The sequence below is a fragment of the Etheostoma cragini genome, chromosome 13, assembly GCF_013103735.1.
Source record: "Etheostoma cragini isolate CJK2018 chromosome 13, CSU_Ecrag_1.0, whole genome shotgun sequence".
Taxonomy (NCBI): Eukaryota; Metazoa; Chordata; class Actinopteri; order Perciformes; family Percidae; genus Etheostoma; species Etheostoma cragini.
Window position 1 is genome coordinate 5778045 of NC_048419.1, and position 16834 is coordinate 5794878.

General features: G+C 39.4%; 1 protein-coding gene across 3 annotated transcripts in view; it reads right to left on the bottom strand.

Annotated features, from left to right (window-relative positions):
* Positions 1-16574, bottom strand: part of LOC117955564 (galactosylgalactosylxylosylprotein 3-beta-glucuronosyltransferase 1) — a 28208-nt gene extending 11634 nt beyond the window's left edge. For 2 of the 3 annotated variants that reach the window (XM_034890136.1, XM_034890135.1), the window contains exons 1-2: positions 16315-16573; positions 2522-2785 (exon numbers count right to left, since the gene is read on the bottom strand). The gene's annotated coding sequence lies outside the window, so the exon portion shown is untranslated. Of the gene's footprint in view, positions 1-2521; positions 2786-16314 lie in introns of all 3 variants that reach the window. The other variant, XM_034890137.1, reaches the window with a different exon arrangement.
* Positions 16575-16834: the final 260 nt, after the last annotated feature.

The following is a 16834-nucleotide window of genomic DNA, read 5'->3' on the forward strand; positions in this document are numbered from 1 at the left end:
AACAAATCAACCCCCCCCCCCCCCCCCCCCTTTGAGAAACTCCGCCCCTCCAGATTCACAGACGGATAACTTCTGGCCCACACATATTTAAATGCAGCCTCCCCCCTCCTCCCGCCCCTACCATCATCTGACACTGCCTGTTGCTGATTGGCTGGAACATTGTTTTCTGGGTCTTGCAGTCTTTTCTTACCCTGGAAATCCAGAGTTCTCACAAGAGCACATTTTGAATTTGCTCAGCGAGTTACTCCGGTGTTGAGTAATGCTGCTCGGTAATTATGCCCTTGTAGCCAACCCTTAATACTGATACATTCTGATACGGATCTGGATTTCCAGGCTACTCCTTTTAACACCAGATTTTTTTTTTTAAATGCACATAAAAAACAGAGAGCTAGGTGTAATAGATTTACTTTGATTTATGTTGTGTTGTTATATCTATTTAATGAATGCGTGCAAACCAATGAATCTAAACCGTGAGGAGGTATTCACTGATTTTGATTTTTCAAGTGTATTGGATTAACATCAGTTACTATACCTTTAAGTCCATTATTCTGAATTCTATTAACAAATTTTCCTTTGGGATGAATAAAGTATCTATCTATGGAATAATTCCCTTAAAAGACACAAAGCAGACTTAAACATCCCTAGCATTAACTCCTTATTTTCTATTTATTTTCTCACTGTGTGTACAATGCTGTGATTGTGCTCTCCAAAGCTGCTTTCTCTAATACAAAGGCTGTCATTCTTTCGTTGTGGCTTTTTTTTAACGGCATAAGCAGTCATAAATAACCAATCAGTACAGGTACACATACAGTGTACACCTGGCAGGTCCCAACAAAGAGCTCACTAATGATAGACATTGGCTGGCTCAAAGAGCCACAAGGAAGATGGTGCCAGCCTCATTCAGCACTTAAAGATCAAAGGCTTCTCATTGTGCGTTTAAAATATATGGCACAGCTCTTAAAAACTATAAATAGGGTTCTCTTGATGTCAAACGTCACAGAGATGTGTATTTGAAATCCGGTCTAAGCAGGGAAATCTATATTAATGTCAGCTAATAGCAGTCATATAGCAGGCGCGGCAGGGAGCCATGAGGCAGATACCAACAGGAGGCAGGCTGCGTCACGACAGGTCCTCCATGTGAAGGGTACCCTGCCTGGAGAGCACGGTGCACAACCGATAGATAAAAGATTAATATTTACACTGTAAAAACCAAAAATGTAATTTTTTTTTTTTTAAGGGTACCATTTTAGCCGCAGGGGTGCCAAAAGCCCCGTTCAGTAACGGAAGATAACTTTCTTGTATTAATACAGTCATTTTTCATAGTTAATTCCGTTTGAAGCTTTAATTTGACATGCAATTTTGTGTTTTTGTTCATGGCTTTTTAATGTTTATGAAGGAACTAAGGATATTTACACTCGTAAAATATAATTTTCTCCATTCACTAAATTCATCTAATTTAAGAAATGCATTTACAGCGCTCCATGTGAAGCTACTCAAAATAAAAGAAATATTTAACAGATCTTTTAATAAATATTTGAAATTAAGAAACATTTGCAAATGTAAAATGTGACCACAAACACATTTTATTATGGTTATAACATTAACATGCTTGAAATGTTCTTTTACCATAAACATATCATTTTTTTTTATATTAACATGTTTCCATAATATCGTCAAATTACAATTTTTTTTACAGTGTAAAGTCAGATTAACCTTTATAGTCTCCCTTTATTTGTCTTTGGCATTCGAGAGAACCCAAGTAACAATGCGGCACAAAACATTTTAGTTTATATTCACACACACACCATATTGCATGATGTCCTACACCAAATATTGTAGTCCCCCAAATAAAAAGCCATTAGAGCAGTTCCACGCACACCCTCTAGTCCTCCAGGTGGCAGACACAGTCACAAAAAACAAAAAAGGCATCTTTTTTTGCAGTTCATGTAATAGTACCTTCAGTGATAAAAATATCATATTTAGTTGCAAATGAATTCACAGCAGAGAGAGACGATCAGGACAGTGTTTTTCTGTCATCAAGTCCTCATTACTGCAATCTGAATCCAGCCAACTGCCGTTATTCCCTTAAATCCCAATGTGGCCTGTGCATGTGTGTGCATACAGTACGGTAGACGGCTGCAGGTAATCTGACGTATCAAGGTTTCTGGTGTTTGTTGCTTGGAAGTTTGCTCTATCCCTCAACTGGTGCGAGATGTAAAAGTTGAGCCTGGTGCCTTGGTGAAAGAATGGTTTGGAATTCTAATATTCAAGTGGTGTGGGATTTTAGGGACGAGTCTCTCGGAGATAGTTTTTCACTTCAGTACCTTTTGTCTCAGCTTTTCTCCTTCTGGTGAAGCTCAACTTTTGCGTTTTGCTGCTGGGCATTTGTGGCCAAGGGAAAGTTGTTTATTTCCCCCTGTTAGACCATTTTAACAATGATATGACTGAGCATTGAGGTAACCACAAGACAATGCTATTTCAATAATACACTATTAATTAAGTTTAAGAGATGAGTACTTACAGAAATAAGTAATGATGATCCACTTGGTCACAGTCTACTCCTGTGGTGCTGTGTTAATGATGAAGGTGCTAATAATGGAGCTGGGCCCTGATGTGCCAGCTGTGATGAACAGAGGCATCCATCAAGTTCTCTTCCCGGGAATGGAGAGTGTTTTTGGTGCACATATGAGCACCAGAGTTGGGTTGACAACTAGCGGATTTGGTTAACGGTATCCGGCGGGTGCTATCCAATCCTCGGGTAGGGTCGCGTCCTCGGTGCCAGCCCCTGTAAAGACAGAGGAGGTCATCCCTCTGGAAGAATGCTGCTTCTCATTGCAAAAACAAAGGCTGGGATTGTCAAAGCTGATGGCAAGGGGATGGGGCGGAGGGGCAGCCATGGCCGGCGGACTTAGGACAATAGAATAAATCACATGAAAAATGTCACAGCCGCACAAATGGAATTCTTACAGGGGGGATTTGAAAAATTGAGAGAGCCATACATTACGTGTGTGTTGTTTATCTGAGGCTTAAACAGCTATACTCACATGGTCCACTAGTCAGACAGTAAGGGTATTTCTATTCACTTTGCTTTCATTTGCTGACAGGCACAAAGAAGGAGTGCATGACAAAGTGCAGTGGCTGTATGCTGCTCAGAGCGGGGCGTTTTAGATGAGTGACTGTGACCTTTTCAAGCTTGTGGAAGATTAGGTCAGTTGAAATCACACCTACTCTATTACAGTCAGGGAAAGGATTAATATTCCGCCAGCATAAAGGCATTCTGAGATAGATGTTTTCCCTTGTTGGACATGACTTACCATAGCAGGGCAATAACACACGTTCTGCCACGTTCACATCATATTGTCATCATATCGGGGGGAACCTTTCATGCAACTGCCCAACTTGTAATTCCGAATCAGAGATAATGTGAATTTCTGACAGCGATGATATCTCCCACACGGCAAAAAGAAGTCCGAAAGTGTCAACATACCACAATTTCTGGCAGTTATGTCTGCACAAAATTTAATATTAGCACTAATAAAATCATTCCAGCTTTTTCAAAAGGAGCTAAGCACAAAGACTGCAAACATGGGATTAGATAATCCTTTATTAAACCCACAGCGGGGACATGTGCAGTGTTACAGCAACAAAGGAGAATGAAAAGAAGCATCAGTTAAAAACAAAGCTAATATAAAGACATAAACAGAAGAAAATGGAAAGTAAAACAGTACAAACGCAAAATATAATAAGTAAACAGAGTAACAGGTAAAATACACAGCACTCAGAGATGAAATATTGACATTGACATTCAGGAATTGTCAGATACGGTATGCATGGTCTGTTTGGAGCAGTGAGCTTTACAGGTGTTCGTAGCAGTGTGGAGTCACTAACTGTCAGGTCCGAGTCAAGCCTTGAGTCCCAATTGTATGAGTCTGAGTCGAGAGAATTGCAACTCGAGTCTGGCTCCAGTCCGAGTCCAGCACTCAAGTCCTCCATCATTGCCTATTACACACAAAAGTAGTCGAAGCCTTCCTCTAACTTCCTGGTCCAATTTCATCCTCCAGTCCGAGTGCAAGTCCAAGTCAGCGTTTCCGAGTCCAAGTCAAGTCACGTGTCCAGAGAATGGCAACAGAAGTTAGACTGCATATTTAATCTACAGAAGGCAGAGTAGAAAACTCATCTTCATCAAGTCCTGGCAAGAAAACTAGATAAACACGTTTTCTCAAAATGTGAAACTATTTCTTTAAGGAGGGACAAAAGTTTAAATGAAAAATCCTGTGCATGTTGTTCAGGGTGGCCCTGTATGTGTAGTGTTAAAGACGTCGCTGCTAGAATCTTTACAGGCCATGTTGTTTCCTGTTTGAAATCTAATAAATGTCCATGACTGCTCAGTACGCAGCACATCTGCAGTCTTTTACTAACCAACAGTATTTTGAATATGCTTATCACATATTCTATACATCACTTAGCTTGTATCTCAAATTGACTGTGGGCAGGAAACAGACTTGACTCAATATTCGGCTTTAAAGCTATAGTGTGTAGTTTCTGTTGCCCCCAAGAGGAATTCTAAGTAATGACAACAACGCTGTCGGCGTGTCCACATGATACAAGCCTTCCGTGACCCCCCCGCTTGCCGGTTACTAGTAGCCACAGCCTGGGAAAACCCTGACAAACGTCCAGCAAATTTGAGATTTGCTCTGCAAGTCAGTCAGGCCTAGAGCCCATTTGAGCCCATCTCCAATTATTCCAAATTAATGCACCAATCACAACCATTGTGGCAGGCCTTACACAACGACGATAGCGCAGCTTTTTATTTACATTCAACATGACGGCAACCAAAGCGCAGCACCCCATTGATGCCGCTGCTACGTCACCCGGATCGTTTGTCTGATTGGTTGAAGGACTAACCAATTGCGCCCAGACGCATTTAAGCGTTGTCTGTTGGTGATGCCCCTTTGGTAATGAGCTGTGAATGAAACTTCCCCAGCCACACTCGCAGTTACACCTGAGAAGGGTCTGGTGTTAAGCACGCTATAGTAGCCACTCGCCAAGAGGTCATTATCTTCAGTTGACTTTGTTTGCAGCAAAGTCACCTGACAACACAATCTCCTGAACACAGCCATACTGAGAAATACAGAGAGAGTTGTGTGGAGCTGATCGTCTTAATTAGCTTTGTATCAACTCATTTGGAAATGACTTGAATGTAACAGACGTTCATTAATCTCAAAAACTTAGGCACTAAAGCCTTAAATTTCAACCTCCCTCTGTTCACTTTCTACTCCTCCTTCCGATCACGTTGAAACTGCCCTAACCACAAATTCCTATTTTTATTTCTTTGATCACCATGGTGTTATCATTTGTCAGTAATTCAAATCAGTCATCAATACATATTTCTTAGATAATTAATAGACTATTTGTATATATATCTGCCTGAACACCTCTATGGGGTGTGAGTCTGCCTTATTTCCCTAGGAAATAGGCTGTGGCATTCATGCATACTGTATATTATTAGGGAGCCAAATGAGTTGGTGCATTCATGACCAAGTGTATTAGCTGTATTGTGATCTGCGGTGCTATTAGAAATAATGTGAGAACGTAAACAGATTCATTGTAAAAAATTAACTGGTCACAGCTCAACACCTCTTCTCTGACTGGTGTCTTTGTATCCAGCGGAAGGCCAAAAACCCAACCCAACAGGAATCCTTTCTAAATCTACCTTGTCCTCACAACACGACAAAATGAATCTGTAGACAAGGGTATCTTTTGAGTGAGAAGACCTAGAAGTATGGACTCCAAATTATAGACTGATAGTTCTCCATGTGCTATCCCTCTCCCCTTCATCACTTCACACCGTCATTCTATCAATATTCTACCTGCATCTCTTTATGTGCTAAGACTTAAAGAAATGCCACTCAGTGTTTGACAGATGGGTGATTAATGAGACCGTGATGCAGTTTCAAAGGTGTCACATACAGAGAGAAGTGTATAGTGTGCTTTTAAAATGCAAATCATTCCAATTAGGCCTAATTAATAGCTTCTTAAGATGGCCGTGTCAACATCGATGTGTATGTGATAAAAACACTGAAGCATAACTCCTTTTGAAAAATCATCTTGGTGATAATAACTGGTGTGTCATTTCTCACATCCTGGTTTACATACAGCATGACACCTCATGGCCCAATAAGGGGCAAGCCACATGGAAACGCTTTTTGGTGCAAACGCACACGTTTTGCATCGTTTTGGTTGATCGTCCAAACGAATCCTATAAAAATACTGCCTGAAAACGCACTTTTCGAACCTGGGGCCTCATTCATAAAACCGTGTAGATTCTATTCTGAAAGATTTTGTGCGCCAAAAAGTCTGAATTTTTAATAAGCAAAAACAACATTCTGTACACCTGTACAGACTCTTCTTGTTATAAATATAGACGTGTGTTACCTAATGCGGTCATGCACCAGCATTTGTAAATGCAGTGATAAGTTAAACTACAATAAGTCCTTTGTTAATCCGTCTGTGTGTCCCACGGCAGGTTAGGAAATTAACTAACATTGTAACGATCAACAAGCCACTGACAGACATGTTCAAATTTGATTCATTCAATAAATTATTTGCAACTTAACTTGCAATTCTTTACAAAAGCTTCGGCAGAAGCTCCGCATGTCCGCTCCTGAGGGCTGCGGGTTGCCAGAGCCGGGACGGAGTCAGGACGCGGTCGCTCTGCGGGCAGGGGAAATGCACACATCAACTTTAATGGAAACCTGATGACGCCGCGGATGACGTCCAAATTGTTAAATATAAATAATGATTAAACGTCTTGTTTCTATTCGTCTACCTTTTTTACAATTGAATTTTGTTGTTTTCTCACAAAATACATGCACATGTGATTATATATGTGATCTCACAGGGGTAAATGGCAAATATGAACCATAAATTATGCATGTATCATTGGTATTTTAGCTAAAGTAAACCTTTTACACAAATTGTTATGCCTGATTGAAAAGCCTAATAATGTGATGGGTCCACCAAACCGGGGAACATTGTCTGTGTAACAAAAATATGAACACCACACAAGGGTTAAATGGCGCAGGTGTTTATCCATGTGAAACTTCGTGTTACCATCAGAAGTCATTAAAACGCAGTCTGCAAAGCCTCGGGAGCATTACGCACCATCACACGCACGGTCAAAAGATTGCGTAAAAATTGGCCCATTTTTACAACTGTGAATTCTTTATAAAAACTCGACTTTTGTGAGAATTGTTGCATCCGTAAATTTCACTATCCTTTTGCAACTTTTTCTTGCGTAACGTTTTTTTAAAATAAATGAGGCCCCTGGTCCCAGGGCGAAAAAATTCAAAAACAGCGCCTTTGCAACCTTGTTTGGAAGGCAAATCCGCATACTTGCGTATCGACACGACTTTTAGCCTTTGACCTCTCACCCCACAATGACGTCTCATAACAACAACAACAACAACGGCGGACTACAAGCCTGTGTTCCGGCTGGAGAAGATATTGAGCCTATTAGGGTAACTAGGGCAAAATATACTGTTTGTACTGTATGTATGTACTGTGTACAGTATTTGTGTATACAGCGTGAAAGCTTATGCGCATGCTCCGCCTCTTCTTCATTTGTTGGTGAATTTCTGTAGCAGGAACAGAGACACCTATAGGTCTGGAATGTGAAGTTGCGTGTTGAGTCAATTCAAAATGGAATCTGTTTGGATGCAAATATTCTTCACTATTCAGATCATGCATGCGTCATTAGTTTTGGCTTTCTTTCTTTTGCCTTGACATTCTTCAATGTGAGCTCTGGTGAGATCTTTACTTCCTGACACAGTCAAAACTGCAACCACAACCAAAGACATTCCCTAAAGTATGGACATCTACATTTTGTGAAACTGCTAGAGTTCTGTCCAAGTCTTAAAACTTAAAGCGAGACTGTGTGACTTTACCAAAAAAAGAACTAACACATTATATATATACACACACACACACACACACACACACAAACACGCACATGTGCGTGCGCTCCGGAATGAATCTATTTGATTTGTTCCCAGCATGTACTCAGCAGAGCATGTCAATATAAACTCATTAAAGCTAAACTCATATCAGGAAATGTGATATTTGTTGTTTAACTGTTCTCTATCATCACTTGGATGAATGGATGGATGAAATATGGGTAGAGCAAAGTCCAACTGTTTGAAAAAGTACCTGCTGATACGAAGACATTTCATTTCACGAATGTTCTTTAGAAGTTGAGTTATTAAAAAAAAAGTATAGTGAGTGAAAGATCCATTACAAATTGATGTGCAATCACAGCTTTCTACTGTGAGTGTTTGCAAGTAAAGACGGTGTGAAGTCTGACATTTCAGAGAAAGTGTTAATGAGAAGCACACAGCGCTGTGCCAACAGTGCATTTCACAGCTTTGACAGGGAAAGTGTTCCCACATACTGCACAGTTTGCATTTGCAATTAGGATCTTCTTGTGTATGTATATTGGCTTGATAAAGAAAAAAACAACTCTAAACACAATAAACTGCAGCTGGGAAACATCCCTACAAATTCTTATGACAAATCTACTGGATCTTGTGAAATAATAAAAAATAAAATCTAGGGTACTAATTAGATTTATACTAGTGCAATAAACTCTCTTATTTCACTGCAACATGACATTGTATTCATGTAATTGTACTTATTATTTTAGAACCTATGTTGTCTGCTGTAATTGCTTGTTTGCTGAAGTATTTTTGCATTTGTGGTGTTTTTCTTTTTATTGCACTGATCGTTAGTAGTTCTCCCTACTTTACTGTATTCTGCATAGTCTCGCATTGCCACAGCGCTGGGGGGGGAGGGTCTGGCTAGTCCACACAGCGTTCTGGGATGGGAGAAAAACACGTCCTGGTTCATTGGCATTTCTTTAAAACAATCATAGGAACAATGAAACAGAAGAATATTGGGATGAAGATGACAGTGACATCTTTACATACAGTATGATTGCATCATTAACCCTCGTGTTGTCTTCTCGTCCAAATAAAAAAAAAAAATCAAAATCAAAATCTACACTTTTACTTCTTAAGTTTTTGTCCCTTTTTCAACATTTTCTTTTTTTACGTATAACACTACGTAACACTAACTTATTAACTTTAGTTTACAGTTATTTTTGGAATTTATGGTCGATAAACCTCATTTATGGGAAATTATACCTAAAGTTCGAGTTAGAAAAACAAATATTAGGAATTATTTCGATTAAAATTAAAGGAATGTATGTTGATGGTCAATCACAGAACACGTATATGGAACATGTCAACTTTAACTCAATACTATTTCAAAACCCCTTCAATTTTTTAATTAAATAAATAAAATTGAATAATGAACCCCAAAATTGATGTAAGTAGAGCTTTGTGTGGAATCAATCTTGTTATTTTGGGTAATTAAAAAGAACACTGATTGAGGAAAACGGGTCAATTTGACCCGAGGACTACATGAGGGTTGAAACCTAGTATCTCACAGTGATTTATTCAGTTTGTTGAATGACATGTGCATCTAGCTCATGCTCTGGTTTGGATCATCAATATATATAAAGTCTGTATTTTAGATGAGACTGCGCTTCAGTTGTGCTGGCGGTTAAAGTTGCAGGATCTAATCAAATTCAGCTCGCTTGCGTTTATAAGAAGCAGTGCCGCAATTAAGTGTCCCAACTCTCTTCATGCACGAGGAGTCCCATCTCACATTGTCAAAGTTATATCACGTTTGAAATTACACTTAGTTTTTTATCCAATTTTTACTTATGCCTGAAACAAACAAGACAGTTCATACAGACCAGTTGGAGTGTAAAAGACAAAAAAAAAATCTAAACAGAAAGAATAACTTAACGTGCATGATGCAGACACCATACAATTATATCCAAAATAAAATAAACTATACGTTTTTGCTTAATGAGGATAACATACACAGCCCGCCCCACCCCCCCAAACACAATGAATTTACACTTTGTTGTTGAATACTTTGCAATTTTCCATATGGTGCTCCCAGGTGAGAATCATCAACTTCACTTATTTCAAACTTTTATAACTTTTCGGGAACTGGAACCAATAGACCCCCAAACCATGTGTTCTGTGCACCCATTATCTTTCACTAGCTTTGGTTATGGGCACACTATAATCTCATTACTGCATGTACTCAGAGTTCGAGAATGATTTAGTCAAGCTGACTTTAATATTCCCATTTCCTTGCTATTTTGCATATTATATTTGTTGAAGTAAATAATGATGTGCTTGTTTTCCTTGAGGCAATCAGCATTAATCAAAATGCATGTCTTATCACAATATCAATTCACTAAACATGACCATAATCAAAGTAATATTTATGTTAAGATGCTCATGTGACCATGGAGAAATTGCTGCATTACTGTAATTGAATTCAAATCGGCAGCCAGAGGCAAATGACAATCAGTTCAAGTCATCAAAACGCAGTGTAAACATGGCCACTGAGCACGAGTGTCACATTCAGCTGGGCATGTAATTAGCCTAATCCAATTATTCTCATGATCAAAGCGAGAAACAACAACTGCTTGTCATTTTGCCTCAAAGTGGTGTCGCAATGTTCTGGTCTCTACATTTAAAAGAACTGGGGTAATGTTCACAAACAGAAAATTCATGTAGTTGGTGGGAAGTTAGTCTGGATCGACGGATACATGTTCCTCTCCTTTTGCTCTCTGTGTGCACTTTTCCGGTGATGGCTAGGCATTACCGCGCAGCCTCAAACTTTGCTTGACAAAGTAGATGTGACTTGGCAACCTGTCTGTAGGTTGTAAGTCTTCTGGTAGCTGTGCCAAGAGAAATCTCAATCATTCCAAATCAGCAGAGAGCGTAGGTATGTGTTGAGAGATTACAGGCACAGGCTAATTATCGCTAACTAACATGCTAGTTAACGTTAGTAATTAAACCTAAACAGCTGATGAAAGTCCTGAATGAACTGTCTGCGTGCTTCTCCTGACAATACGGTAATTTGTTGACAATGCAGACTATTTTACAAAAAACGTATGCTGTGGACTCATAACGTAAGGTAATGTATTGCTGTGCAGAAGGGACTGGTTTGATTTTTAAACAATTTACTTTAAATAAAACCATCCTGTGGATCCTGAAGTTTTGTTTTTTAACAGTGGAAACGTCTTGTTTGGCTGGTAACAAAGGACCTGTGCAGATAGGTCTGACAATGCGAGACTAGTGGGAAATCAAAGCAAAAAATGGTGTCTTTTGTATATTATTCGTGGTAGCAGATGGGTTAATTTTGAGACTTTGCTATAACCTACCAAACGTACTGGTGCGATCAAGAGTATCGCTTTCACATGCAGACTTTAAAGTGAAACTATAGGCAAAATGGATATACTCATGTGCGTACAAACCTAAATCAGCATTCAATCACAATACACTGATTGAACGTGTTTTACACCCCCACAAGTCCAATCACAGCCACGTATATAATCAGCAACCACAATCAGTCCTGATGTGAATGCACGGCACACACAGGCAGAGCAGCTTCCATTCGACCATATTATACAGCATCACACACACGCACACATTCATTTGCTTACTAGTTATGCAGTTGTTGAGTATGTTTGCCTTCATCAGAAGGGCCCATTAAGTTTAAAGGAACACACTCGACTGCTCTTTCATTTTCTGTCCCCCACTATCTGAAGCTCCAGCCTACTGATACTGATGGAGGAAGTCAGTGATCGATTTGTTGCTAGTGTTTCTATGCTGAGTTAGCAACGCTTTATATAACTGCGCTGTATCAGGGCTGCACCAGATGTTTGTTCACTCCTCTTTAACAGGATGACGTCCAAGAAGTCCACCGCTGCATGTGAGCAGAAGTTAACCCTCATGTTGTCCTCAGGTCAAATTAACCCGTTTTCCTATATCAATGTTTTTTAATTACCCAAAATAACATGATTGATTCCACACAACGCTTTTTGTCAAGTACAAATCTCTACTTTCATGATTTTGGGGTGTCTTATTCAATTTTATAGCATTTGGAGAGAAAACAATGAAGTGATTTTGAAATAGTATAGAGTTAAAGTTGACAAATCCCAGTCTGTGGTTATCCATGAACATACATTCCTTTAATTTTAGTCTAAATAAATCCTAATTTCTGCTTTTCTAATGCAAACATTAGGTATAATTTCATATAAAAAAGGTTTATTGACCATAAATTACCAAAATAACTGTGAAACTAAAGTAAATAAGTCAGTGTTACATATTGTTAAATGTCAAAAAAGTGACAAACATTGAAAAAAGTGTTAAAAAGGGACCAAAAATGTAAGAGAAACTTAAACGATGATTAAAAGCTTCAAGAAATGTGTTGATTTTCATGCAACTGTTGACTCATGTTCATTCTTTTTTGGCAGGCTGTTCGCATGCACCATTAATGCATATATACAAAAGGAAATGCAATGTACTTATGTATTCCACGTATTCCTTCGCTGTATGCACCACATTGACTGCTGCTGTATGAGGACAAACGTATGTCATGGGTGGATCATAAAACACAGGGAGCAGAGTTCATTTCCCACCAACAACAACAGAATTTCACTCAGGAAACTCATGTTTGTTCCTCAGTAGGGTTTAAATCCAAACCCCAAATTTAACTAATTTTGTTGCCTGAACCTAACTGTTGTCATGACCCTTACTTCTTGTCGGCTAAACTCAACTGCCACTACGGCCCCTGAAGACTGTCATCTGGGGGTGCCTGAACCAGCTCAAAGTCACCTGGTCGGCTAAACTTAAGCACCAACTACTGCTGAGCAGTGACCAGCCGGCTGTCACATGAACAACCGTAGGATTGATAGGGTATCAAAGAAATTGGTGTGTATACATTTTTGTACTATATCGTACAAACACATTCATGACAGTGTTTTGTATTTGGTGTGATTCCGCTGCAAATACATTTCTTTTCATCGATAATAAAGTTAATCACACCTTATCCCTTATTGTGCGTGGTTGGAGGTCTACAGCAAAGAGTTGTTATGGAAGGTTGTGTGGGAGCCTGCAGTGTGTTTGAATTAAGTGATGCCAAACTCAGGAAATGTGCCAGCAGCGAAGTGTGATACCACTGTACTTCTGTTGTGCTTATGTTATTTATGATATGTGAAAATCAATCTTGTGTGAAATGGTTTGCTGATTTCAACAGTCCTTATTGGCATCAACAAAGACAACATTTTCCCAAATCAAAATGTGCCACATACACACCATACAGGTATCTATACAATAGTGATGTATGTATGTATTTAACATCCTAACTCAGGGTGCCTTTCCATTGGCAGCCCCTCCCCACTCCAACATCTCTCCATTTAGTTCATGTCTAGGTAGTGTGTGTGTGTAATTCCGGCCTGTCTGAAATAACAGTGTAAATTGTAATTTCCCCTTGTGGGATTAATAAATTATACTTTATTTGTATTAACTGTTAATCACTTCCTGTTGACAAATAAGACGTGTGAACAGACACTAAAATGTCACTTGTGTAAATTAGACTAAAATATTGTTTTCATGTATCATTAAAGAGACAGTTCAGATGTTTTGAAGCATGGTTGTATGAGCTACTTCTTCATAGTCAGTGTGTTAGCTGCAGTAGATGGTGTTGGGTGCGTCTCCAGTTTGGAGAAACAGGCAGGAGCACCCATACGGAAGCTAAGCCATGTTTCAGTCTGAGCCACTTTAAGATGATGCAGGAGGAACTGAAGCCGTTATCTATTTTCTCTTCAAAGCCACCAGACTCCATTGACCAAAACGGTAATCTGACCTCGCAGAACACGGGAGTTGCTGCTCAAAAAGAGTTGTCGGAGCACAATTAATGCAATTCGAAACGTTAAAAAAGTCAATACAACTATGAATCAGGTTCTATGGACAATTTCTGTTAAAATACACAGACACACTGTCAATACAGTTATTTCTTAGAGTGTACTTCGAATTAATTAAATCTGTCAGTCAGTCATTGCACAGAGAACACCGCCACGGTTAGCATTAATGATACTGTTCCTGTTGGACTTAAGTCTACAGATCCCCTCCTGTACATCTGACATGAAAGATTACAGTTGAGGGGGAACATCAGAGGAGTCAGCATCCTGCTACGTAGGATGATAGAGCTTGTTTGGCGGGGACCCGCTCTGCGTATTGATCTGCTCATGCAGCATTCCCTCCGCTTGAAGTGAGAATTTTCCTCTGATCTGAACCAGCTTTCAAGTGGGCAAAAACAACCTCAAACAATCTGACTCGAAGGCATTTTTTTTCGTAATGTACATCAAGAGCACAGCGGAGTGCGCAGATTAAAAAATAAAAAAATAAAGCCTGCAGAGCTAGTTCAAAGCGTGATGATTTTCTTCTGACTATCCTTCTGAGCCACTGTTAATTCTGCTGAGATGCATTCGATGTAGTTTACACAAGAACTAATGCAGAATCAAAATTGTTGGGAATGCTTCACAAAATAGCCCCTCGGATCAATTCTGTAAGCAGCTCCTAATTTTACATCAAACTATTTTGGCCAAGTCTGTTTGGGAGCAATTTGTTAATGGACAAACCAGTAAGGGTGGAGCTAATCTGAATGTGAAATCCTAGGACTTCATTCCAAATGTCTTTAAAGATAATATGGTTAGGCTCCACAGCTGATGCAGCCATGGGACAGATAGCTGAGTGATGTGCTCAATGCAATGGTTGATGTTATACACCGGCAACAGACGACAGGGGGTTTTACACTCTGCACAGAAAAAGATTCTCAGGAGTCAGATCACTTTATAAACGGCTTGTAAAGTGTGAAAAAGACTTTGGCTTTTCTCATTTAACACATCACGCATCCCTGTGTAAGTGAACAGCGAGACTCGAGGAACATTTAAAGAATAGCTGGTAACACTTTACTTGATTTTACTTAACCCTTGTGTGGTCTTCCCGTCAAAATTGAAAATCAACTCTTTTATTGATGCTTTTATATCGAAGTTTTTAACTTTTTCTTACATTTCTGTCCCTTTTTTTCAATGTTTGTCACTTTTTTTTTATGTTGTCAACACTACGTAACACTAACGTATTAACTTTCGTTTACAGTTATTTGGGGAATTTATAGGAAATTATACCTAATGTTTGAGTTAGAAAAGCAGAAATTAGGAATTATTTAGACTAAAATTAAAGGAATGTATGTTGATGGATAAGCACAGACTGGAATATGTCAACTTTTACTGAATATTATTTCAAAATCACTATAATTTGTTTTCAAATGCTATAAAATTGAATAAGACACCCCAAAATGAATGAAAGTAGAGATTTGTACTTGACAGCGTTGTGTGGAATCAGTCATGTTATTTTGTGATTATTTTCAGATGTAGGAAAGTGGGTCAATTTGACTCGAGGACAACACGAGGGTTACGTTTTCTACTTAAGAGTGACATGTGTCATCTCACATGATACTCACGTGACACTGTCATGACACAGTCATGTCACATGAACCCTAACCTTAACCCTAACAATAACCAGAACTTGTCATGACAAAATCGAAGGACACTTATTAAAAAAAGCCCTGTTATGTAGAAAACAGCAGTGCAGCACAATGCATGCTGCTGCTTAGGTCTGAATCAAGGATGCAAAAGTCAGTTTACAAAACTCTTAAACAAAAAATAATAATTGTTCTGTTTTTAAGAGCATTAAGACCAATACCATGCTCAATAAAGTTCTATTCTATTTTATTATTATCTAAAAAAAAAATAAGCTTATGTAAGAAACAGATGGACTTTTTGGCAAAACATTGTGCAAAAGAGTTCATTAGTGTCAGTACTTTTGGGAACGCAGTGCGAGATAATCTGGAGTTCACACCAGACAGTTTGGCAGCAAGATGCCAAAAAAGATCATCCAAAGTCTGATTAAAAGATGCACATTTCAGAAGTGCCGAGCAGAGCCAAGGATGACATATTTTAACCGGATGTTTCATGTTACTGTAGTTGACAGTATTTCACCAATTAGATGAGACTCCATGCTGGCGTGACACAACAAAGGAACCAAGAAATAAGCACAGTTAACAAATCTGTGCTCTGATCTGAAGATTATCAACAGTCAAAATGACTTTTATTAACATGAAAGTTCTCAGGGATTCAGCTATATATATATATATATACCTCATCTCACATATATATCTCATATATATATATATATATACCTCAGCGGGGGGGGCTGGTAGCCTGTCTTGTACAACATGACCCAGAAAATCCATACACTGAAAGGATGTTCCTCCTGTCCATATTTTAAAAGGCTGACTGATAAAAGGAGAGAAAAAGGTCCAGACCTTAATTGTGGAGTGGAGGAGCTCAGCATCCACTTCTCCGCATGTCGCCTTCTCCTTCGCTGCCTCTGCCTCCCAGCTCAGATGATTTCATCAAACCTGATACAAAACACTCTGTGCTGCCGTTAACGTCTCAACGGTGTGGCTGCCATTCACACGTGAATGCTGCATCCCTGAATGAATAGGGCTTACAGGTGTACATGTCGAGAACGCGCTCCAGGGCTCACGCTGTGCTCCAGTGCTCACAGTCTGAGATGTGCATGGGAGACGAGAGGGCAGCTTATTTGGCACTCAACCCCTCCCTCCCTCTGTTCTACTCTCCTCCCATTGCCCTTCCTTTCTCTATCTCTCTTATTCCACTTTACCTTTTCACTGCTCCCGTTTAGCTTCCAGCCTTCTCCCTTGTACCAAATGAACACCCTGGGATTTCTGTCTGTTGGTATTAATGCTAGTATTTGTCTGATTTCCTTGCAGGGGTGTGTGGGAGAGAGAGAGAGAGAGAGAGAGAGAGAGAGAGAGAGAG